The 24,076-nt window shown below is 40.0% G+C and overlaps 1 protein-coding gene and 2 long non-coding RNA genes across 30 annotated transcripts in view; 1 reads left to right on the top strand and 2 right to left on the bottom strand.

Moving 5' to 3' along the window:
- The first annotated feature begins 456 nt into the window (after positions 1-456).
- LOC135580410 (uncharacterized) lies at positions 457-23,438 on the top strand. Its single transcript, XR_010474940.1, has 2 exons — positions 457-1,532; positions 23,118-23,438. It is a non-coding gene; the product is annotated as an uncharacterized LOC135580410 (long non-coding RNA).
- LOC135580411 (uncharacterized) lies at positions 2,365-7,901 on the bottom strand. Its single transcript, XR_010474941.1, has 3 exons — positions 7,202-7,901; positions 5,529-5,687; positions 2,365-2,862 (listed from the first exon to the last, which is right to left on the bottom strand). It is a non-coding gene; the product is annotated as an uncharacterized LOC135580411 (long non-coding RNA).
- Positions 14,703-24,076, bottom strand: part of ERC2 (ELKS/RAB6-interacting/CAST family member 2) — a 439,127-nt gene continuing 429,753 nt past the window's right edge. For all 28 annotated transcript variants that reach the window (XM_065074542.1, XM_065074533.1, XM_065074531.1 and 25 more), the window contains one exon: positions 14,703-17,695. The gene's annotated coding sequence lies outside the window, so the exon portion shown is untranslated. The remainder of the gene's footprint in view (positions 17,696-24,076) is intronic.

Consider the following 24,076-nt stretch of genomic DNA (forward strand, 5'->3'; position numbering starts at 1 on the left):
CAGAGAAGAAAAAGGAAAAAAAAAAAAAAAAAAAAGCCCAACAGAAAAAGAAGTTTCTGCACAACCAAGGAAGGGGGAGGGGGGACGTTGTGCACGCGTGTGTCTGTCTTACGGGGCGACTGACCCTGCAAGGCGAGTAGGGGCAGGGGGAGGGGAGAAGTCCGGGGCTTCAGGAGCTGTGGCTCCCCCAATCCATCACTGGCAAAGGCACCCAGGGCAGGGGAACAAGTTACGCGCGAGAGAGAGCGAGCCGGAGCAGACGTCGCCGCACGCCGACCGTTCCCCCTCGGAGCTCTACCCCCGCCTGCTGCTGCCGGCCCAGCTCCCCCCGCGTCTCTCCCTCACTCCTCTTCACCCCGCTGCTTAAAACTGTTTAAAAAAAAAAAAGTTAGAGAGCCAACGGCAGCTGAAAAACTTTCTCCGGAGCGCATGCGCCCGGAGCCGACCTATTGCAGACTGGGCTGGATTTTAAAGCTGTACGGCAGTGAACGGGACCCTGGTGCAGCCCCAAGGCGGGCGGGGGGCGTCCGGGGGGCGACCGGGCTCTGCGGCCGCAGCGCGTTCCTGGGAGTGCGCCCGCCCCGGCTGAGCGCCCCCGTCACCGGACCCTTCTCGGTGGCCAAGCCCGGCGTGAGATCCCGTGAACACAAACCCTTGCAGCAAAAGTGGTGCCCACCGCGCCCACCCTGTCTGGGGGAGTGTATGTGGGGGTGCGCAGTCTACCCAGTGCCGCCAGCACCACCTTGCACTACCGGCCGGTTATCCTGGGGCGCGGGATGACACAATGATCTGCTGGGCCGAGCCCGCGGAGGCTTCCCCCTCGCATACATGTGCGTGCAATGTGCGGCGCACATGGCCGAGCCGGAGGGGGCTGCAGCATTCCTGATGAGTGGCTCATTTGACAAGTCTTGTTTATCGCATGCTTCGAGACACGAGAGGTGGCCGCGTGTGCCGCTTGCCAAGCGCTGGGGGACCGAGTGGGCTCGATGGTTTGAGGTCCTCCTTCTTCAGCGTCTTTTTTTCTGCTGTAAATTTGGCAAGTTATTGACAAAACTGTTTGGGTTAAATCATGTAAGATCCAGCAACTGCTACAGGCGAGGAGGGCTTCGCGAACCCTTTGTACTTCAGAGTTCTTTCCCCACTGTGCAGTCCTCAGCCAAAGGTTTTTTATTGCACCTCTCACGTCTCATATGCACCCAAGTACAGGAAATAGGAGCGTTCCCCCAGCCATGCCATAACTCCGCATTATTTCCCTTGCATTCGTCTGCGACTGCGAGTCCACGGGGGGGAGGAGGGAGTGCGGAGGAGGGGGCACATTACCGAAGAAGCCCTGGGAAATCCAAACAGGCTGCAAGACCAGCTCCGCTATCAATAAATGCATTCACTCATTCAAAGCCATTCCAGGGCTAATAAAATCCCTTCAAGAGCCCAACGTGGGGAAAGACACATCTCGGCCCGGCTGAGTCCGCTGCTGCTGCACACATGCCCCTAGGATCAAGAGCTCGCCCGCCCCGACGGGCGCTGCCCGCCAGGTAAGCGCAGCCTCCACCGGTGTCCACGACCGCTGCAGGCTCTCGCCCGACCGCTGACCAAGCAGCTCCCCTCCACGATCGCAACGCTCCCCTCTCTGTCCAGCGCCCCCCGGACCGTGCCCTTTTGTCGCTCTGCCCGTGGTACCGCTCCCCGCCGAGCCTGGCGGCGCCCGCCGTCTCCCCGGGAGGGAGACGCGCCGGAGAGGCCGCCGAGAAGAGGGTACCCGGCTCCCAGAGCCGAGGAACGGACAGCACGGCCCGCGGGTGCGCAGGGAGAGAGGGGGCGGCTTGGGAAGGTGGGCACTGCCTAACGGAGCGACGGATGCGCAAAGGCAGCGCGGAACCCCCCTCGTCCCGGGGACAGGCGGTCAGCCCGGGATCTTGCCCGCCCCCGCCGGCACCTGTCTGCCAGGACGGGGCTTGAGGCCGCACCATGGCTCCTGGCAGATTTATTTAACTGTCTGGTATCCTCGGAGCCGGTCCATTAAGCATCCTCACAGCCCGGGCTGGGATTCATTCCTCGGGACGGCTAGTGAGGAATTTATAAATTAGGTTTAGCACCAGGTTCGGGGAGGGGAGAAGGAATAAAGGGGTTGTTCGTTCCTTTTAGGAAGACCAACCTTAGTTTTATGCCTAGTAAATAATATTTTATTGCCTTGGGTTTACTGTGGCATTTCAATTATCCCCTTTAGGAGTCTGCAAACTGCGTGGGTTAAAGGTCATTTCTCAAATCACTAGAATTAGTAAAGAATAGCAGAAAACTGTAAAAAGGGGAGGAGCTGCGCAGTAAAACAAGAAAGATCGCCTGAAATAAACTAATAAAGAGCCTCGAACTGTTTACCTCTCGCATTTGTATTCCCGAATGATGTTTATCATCATGTAATTGCATAATGTCATCGGGCAGAGGAAAACGCCTAGCCCAAGACGATCAATACAGGCAGGCAAGCAGGCAGAGCTCTGAGCAGCAGCTTGGCAAGAGGCAAAGCCAACACCAGATCATTTGTGTTGTCGGGATCCCTAGTCGTTGCTTTTAAAAAGAAATCTGAAAAGGGAATTTATAAATCACAGGCAAATTTTCAAGCCATGGCGCATAGAAGTGGAAATAAAGGGCAGAAATCCAAACATCCTGCAAGGCTTTAAGAATTTTAATTTCTCCTCGCTATTTAAAACAGCTGGCTGAAGCCAGAGGGGGCAGAAGGGGGAAGTATTGACAAATGTTACAGGCATTCGTGTTGCCCAAGCTTTTGTTTTCCAGGTTTGCTCGTGATGGAGCTCTTAAGTTAACGGGGAGTTGATCCGGTGTGCTTTACTGCTAACATCGAGGTGTTCCCTGGAGGAAAAAAAAAAATCTCAAAGTAATGTGATAGGAAATGCAAAGATGTTATTGAATGTCTGAACAGCAGAACCTCAAACAGCAACTCTGCAGGATTTTAGAGATGAAAGTCTGCAATTCTCTGTAAGACAGAAATAGTGTATTTCTGGTCTTTTAGATGAGTTTCTGCCATCTTTCTGCAGAGTAATGCATTTTAACAAAGGACTAGTCACATTGGAATATTGCACGCATGTGTTCATTTTAATGTGTAGTGCTGTGTGATTCTTATATTTACACCTTGGCCAATGGCAAATATGCAGTCAGAGGCTGATAGGCACCATTTTCCATCGTGAGGAACCTGTTTGGGAAGCAGAACTTTCGAAGGAGGAAGGTATTTTCCTATATGTCATTTTAGTTCATCATGGCATTCGAATGTACAGGAATTATTACACATACCACACTGAACCTTTGTGAAGGCATAAGCCATCTGCAGCTGCTTTGGTTTTACTATGTGTAGTGTATCTGCATATATGCCTTTTTAGGTGAGTGCCATACATAGTACCAGGATGACCATTTGACAGATCAAATATGTCATGTTATTCTGAACTTGTAACCTGCACACTGCCCACCAGCACATCTACTCCAGGGATGACTTTTTATTTTAAGCTCCAAGGGACATAGATGTGACTGCCTTGAATCATATTTGCACTTTCCTAGGGCTGTTTGGTTTTGGGTTTTGTTTGATTGTTTGTTTGTTTTCCAAAAACATGCTGTTGCTTGCTTCTACAGACAATCCTGTCATCCCAAAGATGGCTATACTACAAAAGAAAAGCCAAAGATTATGATTTTATACCAACTCTTGCAATAACTGTTATTTTCTTATATCTTTAGCTAATAGAGGCAAGAAATAGCATGAGAAACTCCCACCCTTTAAAAATAATCATTTTATATTTCCAGCCTAACTGCTGAAGAAACTTGGACAATTCAAGTTAAGAGACTAGAAGACAAAGAGTGTACTGTAATTCCTCTTCCTCCCCTAAAACCCAAATTCATCATGTTAAAAGAAGCCAGGATATTTGGGAGCAGCAATAGCCACTAGAGAGGAAGAAATACAGAGTCTAGATTAGCATTTGTCTTTACCAGGTAAAGACGTATTTTAGATGCAGTGAGATGCAAATAAGAGGCAGCAGGCAACAGAGCAAAGTTTACAGGTAATGAAGTATCACAGTTTCTGCTAAAGACACTGATCTACAAACCTGCGAAGTATGTAGAAAAAAAATACCATTTGATATTTGAATTGATGATAACTATATCAATTTATTATTTCTAGTAATGAAGTACATAACAAAGAGCCTCCTCAAAACACTAGGCATTCATCTGCATTATCAACTGGAGAAAGACAGTTGTGGACTCACTTTTTATTTTTAATGTGCAAAACACAGCTGGATTCTTTTTATTCCCTCCTACTGAGGTCTACTAAACATTGCTGCCACTGCACAAAACACAGCCCAGGTACAACACTGGGCTGGGTATGGTGTGCTGGACCGGACTGCTATGCTGGGTCATGGAAAAAAATAAAGCTATGAGAAAATTCTTTTAAAAAAATGAGAAGTAACTCTAAAAGCTGTTGAACCAGGATGCCAACCTGGTGCCGTGTCTATTGGAGCATGGGGCTTGACTGCTGTGAACTCAGCCAGGTGGTAGATGGTCAAAAAATGTCATCTCACAAGAGCAGGGAAGGCTGCATTTAGTGCCCCACGGTGATGATTAATTTACTGTTCCAGGAGGCTGCTGCCACAGGCAGTTGCTGGTGCCCATCCCTGGCTCTGGCACACAGGGCTCAGGGAGTTGAAGGCGCAGGTGCTGGTGCAACTGCAAGTGTCTGAAGGAGGTGTTCAAGGAGGACATCACTCCTCCACAGCCAACAGAACACGGGAAAGCTGCCTAGACCTCTGCTTTTTGTGTTATTAGAGACCATGAAAGGGAAACTTCTGGCATTTTTTAGTTTTATCTCTGGAATAGCAAGGTTGTTGAAAGTAATTATGAAAGGGATAACTTCATGCCCCCAGAAGCATTTGCTATTTTCTCCTCTGTCCGGGGCAGGTGTCCCTCTCCTTGCACCTTGTGCTTTTGCCTACAAGCTGTGGGGCTTTAGCTTGGTGATACCTCTCCCATCCACATCTCGGCCATTCCCCTGCTGCCACCATATGTCATTGGAATGTTTCAAGTAGTGAGTCTGGTTTACTTAAAGAATAGTGCTTTTAGAGGAATAATACTTTGCTTTGTTTCCATTAGGACCTTAAAAAAAACGTTTATGGGAGGAAAAATAAACAATCCCACCACCACTCCTTAACAACAGAGTACTTTCCCTCTCCTAATGCTACCAGTTCCTTCTTTCACTGAGGCCAAAGGCACCTCCCATAAACTCTGGAGAGCTCTTATATGTTCCTTCTGAGTGGCCTGAACATAACTCTAATACGCACACACAAAGGCATACACAGAGTTCATTTTCCAGAGATGACCAGGCATGGAGCTTTGTCCCACTGACTACAGACCAGCACAGTCTCCTAGTTCTCCCTCAGAGAGCTACAGAATAGTTGAAGCATGGAAGGCCATAACTGGAAAGAAGGTCCACACAGGAGACAACGGCAAAGGACAGGACAACAGCTTTTCCCCCAGCCTACCTGTATCACTCCTGTATCAGTCCTTTGGCACATCCGTTTTCCCAAGCAGGTCTCTGCCTTGTGGGTGTGCTTCAGGTTCCCAGCTGCAGCAGGAGAGAGGGCAGAAGCAGGCCAGCACCAGCTGTAGATGTACGGGATCACACTGGGGTGGTCTCTGCTCTTTAAACAGATACCCCCTATAAGAAGACAGCCATTGCACTCTGGTTATGCTGCTAACACACCCCAGGCAGCCTGAGATGTGGTTTGGGGCTGCACATATGGTGCTGGGTGATGCATCACCACTCTTCTTTCGGCATCCTCCTTGGACTGTATGAAATGGTACTCCTACCTTAGGAAACTTTTTTTATCCCATTTTTTGCCTGGCATATTTTCATGGTGTTGGTGTGATTGCTGTGCCATGCTCATGACCCACAGGTAACTAGCACTCTCGGGAGATTTTACTGATTGCAAACCAGCAGTCCATGGATGGGCGTAAATTTACATGCAGGAAGAGAGGAAAAGGCACCACAGATTTCCCATGTGCATGGATCAGTCTGACACCCACTCCTGACATGGTATCAACCACATACGGTTGTCTGAGGCTGTGTCCACTCCTGAATAAGCACTCGTTGCCTCAGAGAAGATTTCAGAAGATTAGGCTTGAGTTTATAATTGTGGCAATGTTAGATACTCACAGTCTGCATAGCTCAAGGAGGAATGTAGGTGGATGCTGTCTGAAGCTCCTACCTGAAATATCACTAAGCATTTCTTTAAAATATGTACACACACTTGTCATCAGTAAGGTGTGTTTAAGAGGAAGGAGCTTGGTTAGCCCTTATATGACACTTATCTTAAAGACTCCTTAGCTAATTCATCATTTCCTTAGGACTAAAGATATGTCATAACAGCTAAGCCAATGTATATTTGTCTATGACTGCTTAAAGCCAATATAATTCTGAACATAGCCATCAATCTGTGCATCATGAGCAACACATCTGATAAATTTAACCCTATCTTTCAAGCTCCCTAATAGTCTGTGAGTTGACCTTGATTCTTACCAGTTTATTTAGAATATGGCACTGTTTGATAACTCATTTTACAAAGATATTTAAGGTTTAGATTAATTTCGAACTCTTCATTTTAAGTATTTGATTAGGCAAACTTTGTGACTTGTTGCCCCAGTGATACTACTGGCTTTATTTTTTCATGGAATGACTAAGGTACCATATTATCTCTACATTATTTTCCTCAATTTAAATGAAAATTGTGAAAACTTTAGAAAATGGCACTGGCAGTGCAAATGTTCGCCCACAGTGAATAACACAAGGACACACTGATAGCACAGACATGGGACCAGGCTGAGTAGTATGTACTGAGATTCTATACAGAATAGGTGTAATGACCACATATGTAGACTTGGCAATTACAGTAAGTGCTTCCCCTGCTAAAATCATAACCCAGCCTTGAAAAGTGGGAAATCTATTTATTGTGGACCACCACTAATTCTCTTCTGCTGTCTAGAGCCTGTAAACTGTCACTGTTTGAAAAGTGATCTGAGAAATAGTGCCTATAGCATAATCTTGGAGGAAACAAGGACCACTGTGTTGGAAAGTGTTACTGTGCTTCCAGGCAGGAGCTGGCAATGAAGTGGGTGAGGGCATCTGCAATGAGGCCTCTGCTGCAATCAGACCTACCTGAGTTCTGGTATCAAAGTCCAGAGCTTGTGTATGTGCGACTCCTCTTGTTCTGCTTCTTCACTCAAAAGCAGAGAAAAACAATCCAAATGTCTTACTGTGCTGACAATCCCATGGAGATGGGAGATGGTCTTCTGTTCTTTATAATAGTACAGAATGCTGTAAGCTTCTTTGTCAAGTAGCTGTATTTTTGCTTCTGGGAGAGCATGACAGGTACTCATTACTGCCCGATGTGCTGCTTTGAACAGTGATGGTAATTGCCCAGCCCTGCCTCATTGGCATCTGTCCTGGTCTCAGCATTTCTTCCACCCAAGCACTCAGTAATAACCTATAATTCAAAGCACAGTGGTGACTCCATGATATCACTTGTAATAGAGCAGCCAAGCAAAGCAACAGCTATAGAAGTAGCTACTTAATTGCTTGATAATAGTCATTGCACTTTAGTTTATCTAATTATCTTTATTATAGGTTGCCAATTTAGCAACTTTTCCTTATTTAATCAGTTGTTTTGCTAATATTTTCATAGAATACTTCCTTCCAGAATGTCGGAGGCTTACAGGGTAACTTACCCAGCAAAGAGGTGGTACTGATCTACTGCTGGTTGTAGTGAGCTCCACAGGAAAACAAAACCTCATTCATTTCTGTAAGTTTTTATGCAGAACAGTTATTGTGTTTTCAAGATCAGTTACATGTATTTCTGCAGAATGATGGAAATGCCAGAGACTAACGCCATACCTGCTTTTCAAACAGAAGTGCATTCCCATGCTATTTTATCACCCTGTGAGTTTTGTTGTTGTTGTTGTTGTAATGTTTTTTGTTTCGTTATCATTGTTGTTTTGTTTTGTTTTGTTTTTTTGTTTTTTTGGAGGGAGAGGAGGTTGGTTTGGGGTGTTTTGTTTGGGTTTTGTTTGGTTGTTGGGGTTTGGTTGGTTGGTTGGTTTTGTTTTTTTACAACATGGTATGAAGTTATTGTGAGCACTATGTTGTCATGAGTAGGATATCATGAGGATATTCTCTATTTCCATAGAAGCTGATAATATTTCTTCACTATCCTACAATAACAGCTTGTGTTCCTCAGGAACATATTCCCAGGTTTTTCAGTATTTTCTTTGCACCTCTCCTCTTTATCACAAAGGTGCCTTAGTTATAAGGCCCAGTGTGACTCCGTAAAAAAAAAAAAAAAAAAAGCAGTACAGAATATACATTGAAAAGTCTCTTAAATAGTTAAATGTGTCACAGCAGGGCTTTTTGCCACTAGGTAGGCAGGGTGCTCCCCTTCAAAATGCTGGACTTTATACTTGCCATTTGCACTGGAATGAATATTGACAGTCCTGTCCCTGATACCAGAATAGTTTTGGGGAAAGCATTCCTTGTCTGAAATACAATTTGAGCAGCATTTTATGATACTGTGACCCTGTGAGTATACAATCAGGAGGGACTCCTGGGGTTTATTTCAGCTGATTGTGGAACAGAGAGCAGAATACAGCCAGTGACCTCTGTAAATGATCACATGTTTGACTTTTGGATAAGAAGTCATCTAGCCATAAATGATTTATCTAAAAGATTCTATCTGATCTGAGACTAAGCTTCACTCAGCTGCATTAGCAAAGCGTGTAACAATTTATGAATTTCACATACTGTAGTACTTTAGAAAATATATTTACATTTTATATTCTTTACATATATCTGGACTACATTTTGAAAGCTAATTCAAAGTGAAATCAGATTTTTAAAATATTTGTTAAAAAGCCCTTCCTAAAAATCTGCTATTCATTTTAAGACTATATCCTGTATTTAATAAGAATTGTTAATATTGTCCGTGTAGCATAATTACAAAACTTTACTAAGATGTGGCACTTGAAAGAAGGATCCTCTTCATCTTCATTCCTGCGGTGCAAGTAGGATGTGCATAACATCAAAACTATCTCTTCAGTTCCCATTTTGTTTGTAACATGGTTTAAGGCAGCGACTTTGAAATATTTTGAATATGCAAATAGGAAGAAATTCCACAAAATAAAAACATCTGATTTTTTAAATTTGTCCCATTCCCCTGGTGTTTGACCTTCCTGAATGTATTAGGCTATCACACATCAAACACCATTCCTTTCATATGGATGGCTCAGTTCAAATATTTCATTTACTTTATTTTCAGACTGCAGTTTAATGTCTGTGTTGCCATGTAATCTAAATTCTTCTCAGAACTCATTATGGGGTCGAGGTCCAACAAATCAGTTTCAGAAAATGTCTCTTCAGTGCAATTTCTCAATGATCACTCAGAGTTTGACAAATGTACATGTGTCTCAATTTGTATTTGGAATTTCAAAACTGAGAGGGAAAAATAGTCATCGAGCCAAACTGATTAGACAAGTGAACTCTGAAAAACTAGTATTTCTAAACAACCTATTTTAATATTTCCTGATTCGCCTGTTTCTTTGGAACACTAATGATGGCAACCTAATGTATATTAGGAAAAATTTATAATGCTTTCTATGTTTCAGCCTCTATTGTGCAAGATGCTGATTATAGTCAAATCCAACAGCAAGCAAAGGAAGGAGAGCATTTTCATATTGCACAGAATAGGACCTATGGGTAATCCAAGTCTGAAGCACAAGTTTAATTTCAGCCACTCTTACCTCAGGTGCCTCCTGCCTCATGCAAAGTCCTCTGTGCATGCCCAGTGAAGATGGCAAAGCAGACGAAGAATCACAGGGGTCCTTCAAAAAGAAGTTTTCAAAGACTGCATATGGCACTTCTGTGTGAGGGAATTTAAAGCTAAAAAGTGTGCAAAACACTGCAGAAAGTAGAAAAATCAGTCCTATATGCCCCTGTGCCTGCAATGGAGAAGAGCAAACTGAGTAGTAGCAAAGCATAAACATCTTAACTGAAATCATTCCTTGTGATGTATGTAGAGAACAGATGTGGACAAGGATTGCTATGAAAAGGTATCAGTATGACCATGACCATTCACATTACCCAAAAAGCATTTATAATTGATTTCAGGATCTAAGTCCTGTAAAAATTCGCTCACCTCAATATTCTTCCATAAGCTATCTGGGCACTTATAGCCAAAAATGCCAAGGACTAATATTCATTACTCACTTGAGAAGGATTGGGAGTAATTCCTTCTGACTTCAGTAGCATTACTCATGGAAATGGTGTAACTTCAGCTCTCTGAATTTATATTCTTGACCTGTTTTAAAGACACTAATGAATATAATAATATTTATAGGCAGAATAGTAAACAGTTCTCTGTATTTTAGCAAAATAACTATATCTAGTGCAGTATACTTCACATAGAAGGAAGATTGTGAGATATTTCAATTCATTTACCTTTTAATTGCAATAACTGATGGTAATCCTAAAGAAAAAATATGAATACCTGCACAACAATCAGGTCTGAAGAAGAGGCTTCCACTGAAGTGTTCATGTTCTTGTGACCAATAAAAAATTCCTTATCCTATGAGCTGGACAGGTCTTTTCCTGTAGTTTTCAGAACTCGATGTTTTATTAACCAAGCTCTTTGCTTTAGATTTGAGCTCATGTTCTCTGAGGAAGTACAAGTGGTAATTATACAAGTCTGTCACAGGCAACATTTACAAGGGAGATTTACAACCTTCAGCTTCCAGATACCGAGACTGGGTGTTTAACTTCAGTGAGAATAACTCTGACATGCTGAATGGCATCAGAATTGGAACAAATCCTATAGAAACTGGCTACCTGGACAGCCCTTGGAATTAGTAATTGTCGTGGTTTCTTTTTCTTTTTTCTTCCCTGCAGTAACCCCAACTGAAAGCCTGGTCAGAATTTATTTTGCTTTAGAAAACAGATTCCTCAGATATAATGCATGTTACTCCCTAAGGCAACAGTAAATCTATCTATAGGAACAGCAAACTAACCTATAGACTGAAAGATACTTATTTAATTGTAACAAACACCATAAGTGACCACAATGTAGAGACACTATAATGACACACAATCTTAAGAGTTAGTAGGGATAGAGCACTGACCTGGAAAAACAGTCAGGACAACTGTAAACAAAATACGTTGTAAATGAATTTCAGTAATGAAACCTAAGACATATTTTCTTATCATAAAGCATTCAAAAAGTCAAGCAGTTTGTTCATCTGAATTTAACTGAGCTCAAAATCTGATATATAGAGGAAATGCTTTGGCCCCATGCTCCTGTAAATGTATGCTTTTGCTCTAGAAAGAAGCAAGTGGGGTACAATCAGAAACTTACTTTTACTCAATAGTTCTTCCGTTCACTTCAGTAAAGTTTGGATTGGTTCCTGAATGCACACCCTTATCATCACTGACAACAATCCTGCTTTCACACATTTGATTCATCTAAAGCTGGAGAAGGTACAGAGGGTGGGAGAGTTATGCACGAGGAATACAGCTGGTCTGTAATGACTGCATTTCTGTGACCCTCAGTGGATTGTAATAGGGATCTTTTTATTAAAACAAAACAAAATAAAACTGTAAGAGCTCCAGGGCAGTTCTGTGTTCTCCTTTGGCCCGTGTTGACCTCTAACCAAAATCTGGCCATTTAAAAAAAATGTACTTCAGCTGTTTTTCTTTATTTTTAGAAGTTTAAAATGAAATATAAAGCCCATAATAAAATGCATATGAGGACACAAATCGATAGACTTGAGAACTACATTATCCCAACCATACAGGTCTTCATTAACAAGGGTGTTCTCCGCATGACATTCAGAAAATGCTCTTACTCGTACACATATTGTTGTTCATGCTATTATTTATTTCTATAGTAACCAAAGCAGTAAATACAGCAATAATGGACAACAATTATCAAGAAAAAACAAAACAAAACAAAACAAAACACTTATTGCAAAAGAAGACAACTAAGAGCCAAAACAGAGGTGTTTAGATGATAGTGTAATTTGCTATAATAACTGTTTAGCCACATATTTGGCAAGCCCTGGATAACTCACTTATGAGTAATACATTTGTCCAAATTACATTCAAATAAAAAATAGTTACCCTGCTACATTATCATGCATTCTGCACAGATATTTCCTTTCTATTGATTTTCCCACGACAAGAAGACTACTTACTGAACTCAGGTTAACTGGGGATTGTTGCTTATTTCTTTTGTGCAGCCCCTCAAAAGTTGGTTAGGTGATGTGAAGCCACACATCATCAGTACTTTGCTATCTGGACCTATCAAACTTCCTTGTGCAGCCTCCCACTCAGCTCTGGGCTGCCTGCTCCATTGGGAGGGGGCTGGCTGCTCTCCTCCAGCCCCAGCTCCCCCAGCACAAGGCAGCCTGCAGCTGCCAGAACATCTGGTGTCTCCTGGCTTCACTGGGGTGAGTACCAAAAGCACGGCCTTTTTAAAGTTGGACAGTCGCCTCCATTAGAAACTGGACGGGTTCAAAGTTCTTAGATTTGTCCTGAGACTTGTAGCTGCATGAGAATATATGCTGTAACTGTCTGTAATGCAAATTCAAGTGCACATTTCAAAGGGATACATGCGCTGTCTTTAGGGTGTACTGGTGTTTTGCCTGCTCTTCCCCTGTGTCTGTGGTGGTATGGTTTTAGAATAGTCTCATTCTGAAGGCAGAGGAATTTTGAAGAGCAAGAAGTGGAAGGAATGTAAAATCAAACCAAGTCAGTCATTGGATTGGCAAATGCATCCATCAAGGGCGGGCTTCTCAACAGGGCCACTGCTGCATCAGTGCCTCTAGGCCATACCAAATCTGTAGTGATGGGCCATAAGCTACTCCTGGTGAAGGCAGAGGTTGCCTCTTGTTTGAAAACGTGTATTTGAAAAAGACATGTCTTGTTTGAAAAGGTAGGAGCATGAAATAACATCACTGTGATTTAATACATTAGTTATTAGAATGTTTGGGTTTTTTTTGAGAAGCCATATCAACAGGTGAAATACAAGCCATGCTGTTCTTTGATCCTCTGTTTGGTACTTTCTGACAGGTTTCTGCACAGGGCAGGACACAGTGTGTGTAATTAGTGCGGCTCTTACAGGATCAAATCCTGGACCTGGAGATGCAGTAGGTGTTCTGCAATTGGTTTTATCCAACTCATGTGGGCACAGAGCTGCCTGGGAATTTCACAGTGTGTCTGGCTTGAAATGCAAGCCAACACAGGCTTCATCCCCTGAATGTCCCTCACTGCTTCTACATTTGCTTGCTCAAACCTCCAGCTACTTTGGCTTTAAGTCCAGAGTGAACAAATAGGCTCTCTTTGGAAGAAACCTCAAGCTCAGAAGAGGTTTACTCTTTTTCAGGCTCTCTTCTATAGGGCTGGAGGAGCTCTTGACTCTATGAACTCAAACTTGAGGCAAGATGTTCCTGCAGCCTGAGCTGCCCTCCGGGGAGCTCCCTGCCCTTGTGACACCCAGCAGACACAAACACAAATACACCATTCCTACCCCTTCCCCTAGGGCCCTCAGAACCCCTTTCTCCAGAGGAAAGAGGGGAGTTCTTGCTGAAAACAATCTTCTAGAAAATGGGCATCAAGAGCCTTTCACAATTTCCCCAGATGTATTGCTGTCTTTCTGTATGTCCTTAGTAAGACATGTTGGCACATCCTGTCCCCTTCACAGTGCAAGGAGGCAGGAGCTGCTTTTAAAGCAGGAAGTTATTAATGCTGAAAATAGAGTAAAATGGATGTTTCCAATGGAGGGGGATGGAGAGTCCCCTAATACAGGCACTGCCTGAATATAGAACAAGACCATTCTGAAAAACTGTGCAGATCTAGAAAGAAGATAGAAGCAATTGCTACTCAATTTATAGTATTACAACCCAAAGCTAAGTAGGTGTAAGTGGAATACACAATAAATGTATATTTAGCTGTAGTTAAAAGTGAAACTTAATATCCTATTTCTCTTACCAAGAAAACTAATTTATAGGTAAAGAAATAGAGCTTAAAACTAAGAGACTGTGTGTTTTTAAATAACCTAAGTAAAATGCATACTTACTTACCTTTTATTCTCCTGCTGTGTGTGCCCTGAGCTGGTCCAGGGAGTTCTATGAGGTAAGAAATTCCTGTTTAACAAAAGTTCCTTTTCTAAAAAAAGTGAACATAATGGAAACGGGGAACCACTTACCAGGCAGCTGAAAAAGGAGCTGACTGTGCAGAGAATTTCACACCTTACGGCTTTTGGTCAGTAAAGTACATAAACAAAATGTAATTTTCTATGCAATTACACAGGGTCACACAAAAATATTATGTTTTAGAAAGCCACTCAAAAGCATATCGCGCTCTAAAAGCCCAATCTAGAAAATGGTTCTTCATTTCACTAAAGTTGCTCATAAGCATTTCTGGGAGTGTGGCGTAGGAGACGTTTTCCTTTTTATGCTTTCTTAAACAGTTTATGTGATAGTAACAACAGGAAGATAAATTACTTTGAATGGTAGCAATTAGAGAAATAAGGAGTGTGATAGATTTACCATGTGGAAAACATCTCTCTCACATTTTCTTACAGTCAGTAAACCTACTTTTAATGACACAACACTGATTTCAGAAAGAAACAAAGTTTATTTGATGAATATAAATAAGCTGATCAACACTAAATACTTCCCATACACATGATAACAATGTTATGAACTCTAAATACCTTGGTACTTTACACTTCTACTAGACATTAAATTACAATGACTGTCTAATACATGCCCACTGGTAATTTCTAGGAATTCCTTAGTTTCATATCAATATCCTTAACCATATATCAATATCACAATCCAGAACATGCCACTCACTTGAAAAAAATATTACAAGCAGCACTATCAAATGAGGATCTAAGGTAAATAGGGAATACTGACCCATTGCTGCAGAACTTCACATTCAAACGTCACCCTACACACACAAAAAAAACACTGCAGATATACTTTGTGTCAACACATCTGAGGTCTTTTCATAAACACTGTTTAAAAAGTAAATTGAAACCCACTTTCAAATGAAAGTCAATGTGCAGGTACGTGCATACCAGATACACAAAATTCATTAAATACAAAATTCATACTGTACATTTAAAGGAAAGAAAGAATGCGCAGTACAAGACTGATCTCACATTAAAATAATAATCATCATCTTAAATGTTAACCAAAAGTTGATTTGTTTCTTTACACTTAGAGGGGGAAAAAAAACCTACCAAACATTGCTCAAATAAAATATTTCCCAACATCACAGTGTTTATTGTAAACCCCGAGATTCTATTTTAGCATATGAAAGGATTTTCTCCAAACATCATACAGTAACACACAAAATGAAAAGGAAACAAAAAAAAAAGGAAAGAAAAAAGCAATGTTAGACAAAATTTTCCTCTTTAGGGGCTAACTTGTAGGCCCTGATAAAAGTTTTGATCAATACTCTCACCAATATGAGTGGAGCAAAAATGCCCCTAAAATAATATCTGTGACAAAATTGGCACATACATATAAATATCTAACTATACAGCTTTGTATCTGTGACCCTGTTTCCCTTCCCACCCCCCCCGGTTTATTTCCTACTTCAAGTATTCAGTTGCAGAGTTAAGGTAAAGACCTGACCGTAAGAGACACAGACGATTGTCCCCTACTGTGACAACAAATTTGTCATGAGTTTTGTTGTCTGAGTTTCCAAGTGCAACATTTGTCATATGTGCTAAATATACACTCCCAAAAGCTTTGCTGTTTCAAAAACAAAGATCTAAAATGCCATTGATAGTTAAAGGACAAACTTTTTAAACATGAATGAAATTGGAATTATCTATGCTATACTAATTCTACACATTTTACTCTATTTACTGAAGACAGTAGCATCCAGCAGGACTCCTGCTCAAATAAATTGCTCTTTGATTGCACCAAGAATTATGGTACAAATAAATAAAATATCATCTCTAGACAACAATTTTAAAGGAGTTACTATATGTATGGCTCATGTAGGATGTTTAGGGTTAATTGCACCACAGGTTCAAAAAATAATTTTTCTAAATTCAGTGCAAGACTTCAGGAGTATCCATTTAGATTTCTCTTTTTTACAGCAGCAAAGAAAAACTACTAAGGATTAAGGCCACCCATGCTTAAATTTATTGTTTGTCCTTTAAAAATGCAGATATTCTATTCCCACTCCCATCAGCATGGAAGCATTTCTTCCATGGACAAAAAGATGCCTCAGTAAAACAGCCACACATTTGCACATGTTTGCCAGACTGACCAAAAATGTTCGTGGAGTTGTACGGATCCTCTCCTCAAGAAGTGGCAGAGATTTGACTATCAGTTATATTCTCTCACTGAATGTAAGGACTTCACATTTTTATTTTTCCTTGCATGTGCTTTAAATTCATTTTACTAGATACATGTTGTTGAGACAAACAGCCTTTTAGTGCTATTTGTTCATTGGTATTTTCTTCTTTAACATCTAAGATTCATTGGGATCCATGTTGGAGACTGTTTTTCAATGCAGAAAACAATAACAAACAGTTCCTCACTTACAGGAGACCTAGTGCATATACTGTATTCACAGCAATCTTTTTATTTTATTTTTATTTTTTTTAATTATTTTTATTTTTATTTTTTTTAAAGAGTCCCAGCTTTTACTGTTGAAAACCTGTATGCATTTGGATGGTAAAAGGTTGATACATCCTTGTGTATATGTCCAGATATATACATACATACGTATTTATATACACCTCAAGCTTTTACCATCTAGTAATAGACACATCTTGTATATAATCTTATATTTATGCTCAAATTAGATGTCCTATGCATTGTCAGAGACACACACCATATTTTCATAAAGATAATATTTGTCATCAGTTATTAGTACCAAAAATTGATTTCATTTCCAACCTGGCCCAGAGCTTAACACCGGTTATACTATCAATGTTTTTTGCTTTTTGTTTTGTTTTGTTTTTTAAATTATTCTTTTATCAGTAGATATAAGAAAACAGAGGAGGGTAAAGGCTTGGGTTTTACTTTTTGGAAAAGCCCACATCTAACTAGGGGTAAGATTAATGCCAACACCTGTATATAGTATTTTACTAAGACCTCCCTGATAATCTAGTGCAACAGAAGTGATACTTTAGAATAGACAAGGTAAAATCAGCAAATGCAGATACCACACCTAAGAGAGTCTGAATTATTTATTGAAATCAATATCAATTTACCAAAATTTAGTTAAATAACCTGTTTAACTGAACTTCATTAAAAAATAACATTCTGGACAGATGGTTTCTTTGTGAAAACAGAACAACTTGCAAGATCCATTAAGAACAGAACTGAGGCTCTTAATTTCTACTTGAGTCTCCATTATTTTCCAAAGTATCTAATTTCATAGTAGACTACAAAAAATAATGGAGAAAATACCAATTAATGCAGCATTTCATTAGATATCAACCTTAGCATTCACTTCTGCACCTGTGATCTTCTCCAGGATATCATGGTCATGTTTGGAGATCCAATGCAATAGATTATCATCATTACCTTCCAGTGCTTCTTTTTTTTCTTCCTCTTTCACTAGTTCCTCTGACAACTGTAAAAAGGGAACAAAATATTCCAATTAGTAACATGATTGAAGCACATAAAACATCCTAGTGCTCCTGTAATTGGGCTTCTCATAGAAGCTTCATCGGATACTCTGGATTAAGTGAGGATTTAAATTTTATTTGAACCCACTTAATATGTTCATAGGGTGGCAACTAGTTTTACAGCTGATTTGTATGACAAGATTCCCCCTAAATGGGAAAGATTTTAAATTCAAAATATGTGAAATTCTGTTGTGCTTGTGATTCTGTAAATTGTGAGGTTTTTTTATTTTTATCTATAAGCAGCACAGTAGCTTTGAAGGGGACATGTTATTGGTTAAACCAAATATTTTTATTTGGCAACTCAAGGAATCATGCATTTATTTCCATTCAGTTCCACAGCACGTGGGAATCTCTAGGGCCTCTAGCAACTCTTCAGAACCAATGGTACTGAAACATTTTACTGTTATATTTTAAGCACTTAAAGTCCACTTTAACTGACGAAACAGTGGAGAAAGGTTTTACGCATACAAGAACCTTGGAGTTATGAAAAATAAAATATACACCAATCTGTTACAAGTTTTTCAGCCATGCGGTCACTAATCAATGACGGCTGCTCTTCATGGCTTGGCTGGCAGTGCTGAAATCAAGGACACTGCGAGAGGTGACTGCTGCCAGTCTGAGTCAGTCAATGGAAAGAGTCTGCCTGCTTTCCATGGGCTTTGGGTGAAGCTCTCTGTCCGATTGTGACTACAGAGCAAGACCTGAATGGTTTTTATTGCTACACTAGCTCTGTTGCAAGCAAACAACACAGTATTCTTGAACAGTGAATTAGTCTTATTCACGTAATCTGTGTATCAGATGAGTGGGAGGAATTAAGTGATTCCTTTAGGAGGCAATTGTTCATTTATCTACTGACTTTGCTTCTAGAAAAGTACAAATGCATTATGTATGGGATTCTCTGTTATTGCCCTTGCATTTATGTAACCTTAGATATTTCCAAAATATTGAATTTTATGAAAAATAAATTGCCATAGAGTGCTTATACTTTTGTATATAGCTGAAAAATAGTTATGTTTTGTAAATAAAACTAGTTGGCTAAAATGCCCCTGAAAATTCTAGAATCGAATTTTTATTAGAGTATTTTGTGAGTAAAGTGAAACACCTTTTACTGAATAAACTTGCAAATGAGTTTAAATTCCTATTTTCAAGTTCATGTCTCTGTGGTAAGTACATATAATGGTTTATATAATACAAACTTAGGTGAATTTTACTTTTCCAATGGGAGGTTGGTACAATTCTTCTGGTTAAAACACTTAGGGACTAATCCAAAGCCCACTGAATTGTGGAAACGTTCCCACTGACTTTAACAGGTTTTGGATCTAGCCCCTGAATGAAGAAAAAAACGACTTCTGCAGAGCTGGAAAGCCAGGGAGTTCCTAAAGTAGATCATGTTACTAGTTCTGGCACATAAAATCTTTGCAAACTTCTTATGAAAACTGTAAGTCAGAGCATGCATTACGTTTTGTGAACTGTGCATAGCTTCCATTCTTCTGCGTGCCGAGTATTTCTTAATCATCATTCAAAGAGATATATAGGCAAAGGAAGCACCCATATAAATTAACGAGGAGAGTACATTCCAGAAACTGTAGCACGAAAATGTCTGTATTTTTTAACAGGTTTGCTAAAACATAATCATAGCAAATCTTCAATATACTTGATATTTTACAAGCTGAAGTTCCTTTGTAATTAACACTCATTTATGTTCTTAAAAATAAGAACTCAGAATAAAGTGTCCAATCTGAGGAACTGCAACAAATCGCAAAGCACGATCTCTCTCCAGCTTGCTCCCCAAATTTTAATTGAGGTTTTAGCATAGAATGAAACCCCCAAATAAACCCCACCCTTTTAATCAACCCACCCATTCATCAGGAAACCATATATGTATTGGAAGTGTAACAAAAACTTGTTCACCACAGGTAGGAAATGCTAAGTATTTCTCAAGTAAGTCAAATAAATATATAAAAGGATATTGCTGTCAAATACCAACTGAGGTTGAGTAAATTAAATTTATATTTGTTTCTTCAATGCTGTACTTGGTATAGGTCACCGAACCTTTAAAACAGAAATAAAATTTGGTAACGTACATTGGGCCTGAGATTCAGCAGTGCTCCAGCTGAAATTAATGTCTTACGAGTTTGGCATCTCTGACAGTCCATTAGATACCAGTCAATGAAAACAGCAGAAGGATGTGAAGATATAAAAGTGTAGTAGCCTACAAATATTTGTTCAGATTGTTTTTCCTTTGGATAAAGACACCTGCCTGATTACTACTTTTTACCTCCAATCCTTTCCTCTCAGCAGTGATTTGCAGAAACAAGCTGGAGAGGGTGGGTAAACACAAAGGGGTTAAAGGGGAAACTGTTTAATAACAGTAGTAAAATGCAGGCTATTTTTGACATCTGGGTTCATGTCCATTATGCTCCATATGCTTTCCAAATGTTTGCAACAAGCACCCAGATACAAAAACAGATACCCATTCACATAGGCTTAAATTGCCCTCTCCTAACCTGTTACACATGGTACCTACATAAAAGGCCAACAACTGATATGGTAATTAGTGAGTCAGAAAGAGAGGGAATAGCCAGTTTATTGCAGGGAATTGGTATCTGACCAAATGTTAGTAGAGAAGGATATAATTAATGAAAACCTCTAAGGGCTATTTCGGCTCCTTAATCTATGACAAGGCATCTGCATTATAGTGTGACATATTTTAAAAAGCTGTCAGGATGAATTCCTCCGTTTCCTTCTCTAGACTCATTCATCATTACTGCAAACAGAGTACCAAAAAATGATGGGAAATTATTTCATTTTCTGGAAATTAATAACTAGACTGAAAAGCAGCAATTCAAAAATAAGGCTATAAGTCTTCCTCAAGTGACCTCCCAGAACTCAACTGTGCCTCTTGCAACAACAAAATCTATATGACATGAAGAAAAAAAATCATTCTCAATTTTCTCTTTTGTCTGTCCAAACCATGCAAAGAATGACAAATTAACTTAGACAAAGTCCTGGCATGGTACTGTTCTGAATTCTGCCATTAGCTTATTGTCTGACTAAGGAAAAAGTCATATCATTTTTCTGTGTCTAAGTTGCTCTTTGCTACAACAGGGATAACATAAGGCTCCTCACAGGAATTTGCAAGGCTTAATGTTTGTAATGTGCCTTAATAGTCTCGGTTGAGTGCTAAGTATTATTATTTTTCAGTTTCTGCATTTGATTAAAACTGAAATAACATAGTAAAAATTAAATTAATATATTAAGTTACAAGTAAAGAGCAAGCATGTGGTTTGTGGAGCTACTTGTAACACTTTTAATATGAACATGTATTACAGACTAGGTGATTCCCAAGGTCTGTAATGACATGTACCATGTGGGCATAACTCAACAACTGCAGAATTCCCCCAGATGTTGGATTCAGCCAAAAATCTGTTCGTGGCTTCTGTGCAAGCCCAGAGCTCACAGCAGCGGGAGTGCTGCGGACTGCTTTTCTCCTGCCCCTGAAGTGCAGTTGCAAACATGATCACAATCCAGATATTTGCAACTTGGCACAAGAAACAATATTCGGTAGCACAGATCTGCTGGAGTCCTCTCCGCTATACAGTGCCCTTCACATAAGACATGGAAGTGGCATGATATGTACTATTTGAACTTCTCTGTCATTAGAGCCCCAACAATAAATACTGTTTTTTCTATTTCCTCCTGGCCTAATTCTCATGGAAAGAATGAAAACCCACCTCTCACTTTCTAAAGAACACAGTAACCTGTCAAAGCCTGTTACATTGATGTGAAAATCTTTAGCAAGGAGGGCCAAGAAGAGAAATAATTAAATCACAAAGTTGTATCCAACCTATGTAGAAAACTTTCAATGCTGAGATGCCAAAGACACCTAAGACACTTGTTGAGCTGAGTGAAAAGGTAAAATCTAGTTTAAGTTTATAGCATTCCTTCAGTGTCCCTCTAGGAGTTTGGCTTTTTGCCAGTGTTCCTTGTTAAAAATTTGTTAAACGTGTTTGGCATTAATGCAAACACAAAGTGCTCATTTGTTACAAATTCTATTGGAATGCATTCATTTAAGGCAATGAAGTAGTTACCAGAAAAGAAAAAATGTTCATTAAGTACATTTTAAAAATACAATGATGTATGCGGTGCATAACTATGGCGCCCCAGTGGCTATATAAATATCTGACAGAATAACCACAAGTTGTGTTTGGTTTGAAATTGGAATCTTTTAAACATAACCAATAGAACAAAAACTGGTTTTGTTTGTTGTCAAAACTGATGTTAGTCTTTCTTGTTTAGAACTAGTTAAAATAACCAAGGTTTTGGCATACAATTTCTTACATCTCAAATCAATACAGACCACAGGTTAAAGTAATGCTAAAGGAAGTTTCTTGGTTGGAGCGGCAAGTGCAGCACTGCACATTATCTGGAGAAGACTGAACACAGAAAGTAAACACCCTACTTGGAGGAGAACAAATTTTCGTCATTCTTAAAAACTCCACTTAAGAAAATGTTACCTGGGAGATTGCAACTGTCTGACAACACTCAGGTACACCTAGGCAAAGGTGTCCTGCTCTGCTCTTCATGCACTAACCCTTTCAGAAAATAACTATCTCAAACCTAGTTTACAAAATCCTAATAACAAATTTCTCTTTTATAATAAAGTGAAATATCTTTGATGACAAGTTTTGATTTTGAATAAGCAATTCTGAGGTGTATTTCTTAGAGGCTAGAAAATATTTTCTTCGCTGCAGTGTAAAAGTAGGACCATTTTTCTTTTCTATTTTTTCAATGATTTATAGTATACTTACAATAAAGCTGAAAAATGGTAAATACATGAGTAAATATATATAATTTAAAGGAAAGATCCAGAAACTGTGTGATTTAATTAAATATTGAATGGTTCAGAAGAAACATCAGTATAAGAAGTTATTTATAAGGACACAATTAACTTTGTTCCAATTCTGGCAAAGAAATTATTTACCCCATTTGTTGCTATTTATGTTTTTAATTCATTATACAGTAAACTTCACAAGGATCTGCAGCTGGTAGTAGAATCACTGCATGAATATGATGAACTTTCCATATTGCAATGATGCCAGAACTGTTAATCTGAGTTAGGGATAAAAGCAGATACCATTGGGATGAATAAAATCAAATGGATTCAAGCCCTCTAGAGAGTGAGAGTCCTTGCAAACTACTGTACAATTATATGTTGAAATTAGATGAAGTTTATGAACCTTGAGACTATTTGGACAAGGATGCCTTCTCTACTGTGAATGTTTATAAATCAAAATTAGACAAGTGGTATATGAGTTGAAAGATGGAATTTTTTTTTTTAATAAACCTTTTCTTTTCATAAAACAGGTCTAGTCCAAATCAAAGCTCTTCAGAAATACGAGAAAACTCAGCACATATTCTTCAATCTGTCATTTTCACACTGAATTAAAAGAGTGTTATGGAAAATCTTAAGGATGGCTCCAGAGTAGCACTTGTTGATGGGCTGAGCTGGAGCAGAGTGAAGATGGTGAAGAATTTCCATTGACTCCAGTGGACCTGAGAGCAGCAGTGACTCAGCAGGGCAGGGCATGGAGCTCTTTGTCAAGACATTTATGACTTCCTTAAGATGTGGCATGTGACACCATTATGACTTTTTTTTTTCTTTTTTCTTTTTTTTTTTTTTTTTTTTATGAAACAGAAGTGACAAATAAAGAAGAGTTTTCTGGTAAAGTGGTTCAAACAACAAGAATTCCCCATGTGATCCTAAAAACTGTCAATAGCAGAGATTACTTAATGAAATTTGAAGGAGCCTTTTTCATCCTTGCTGATGTGGAATGCCATTTATTCTTATGCTAGGGACTAATTAGGGGCCTTTTTTGAAGATCAAGGTTTTGCGATCTCTGCTTCTTAATAACATGGTTTGCCTGTCTGCCACCTGGGACAAGGCAAGGCACTCTCTCTACCTCCTGAACAGCAGGCACTGCCTTAGGCCATTGCAAGTGCAGGCAGGAAACCGATCCTGCCTTTTCAGTCCTTTAACTCGTTCACCACCAGCCCTCTGCAAGCCCACTCAAAGTCCTGAATAGGCAGTGACCAATCCAGCGAGAAAATATCGATCGATTCAACATAATGCAAAAATCATGTGGCTGGAAACCTGACATTAAGAGCAAAAGCAATGTATTGGCATAATGATAAAGATGGCATGAGAAATCATGCTCTGCTTATTGACTGGGCTGAACGCAGTGGCAGTGTTTGCTGAAAAGCCGCATACCACTTGCTGTGCTCCAAGCAGACAGACAGTTTGTGTTTCTGGTGGCTGGGAAAAG

The sequence above is a fragment of the Columba livia genome, chromosome 10 (assembly GCF_036013475.1).
Source record: "Columba livia isolate bColLiv1 breed racing homer chromosome 10, bColLiv1.pat.W.v2, whole genome shotgun sequence".
NCBI classification, from domain to species: domain Eukaryota; kingdom Metazoa; phylum Chordata; class Aves; order Columbiformes; family Columbidae; genus Columba; species Columba livia.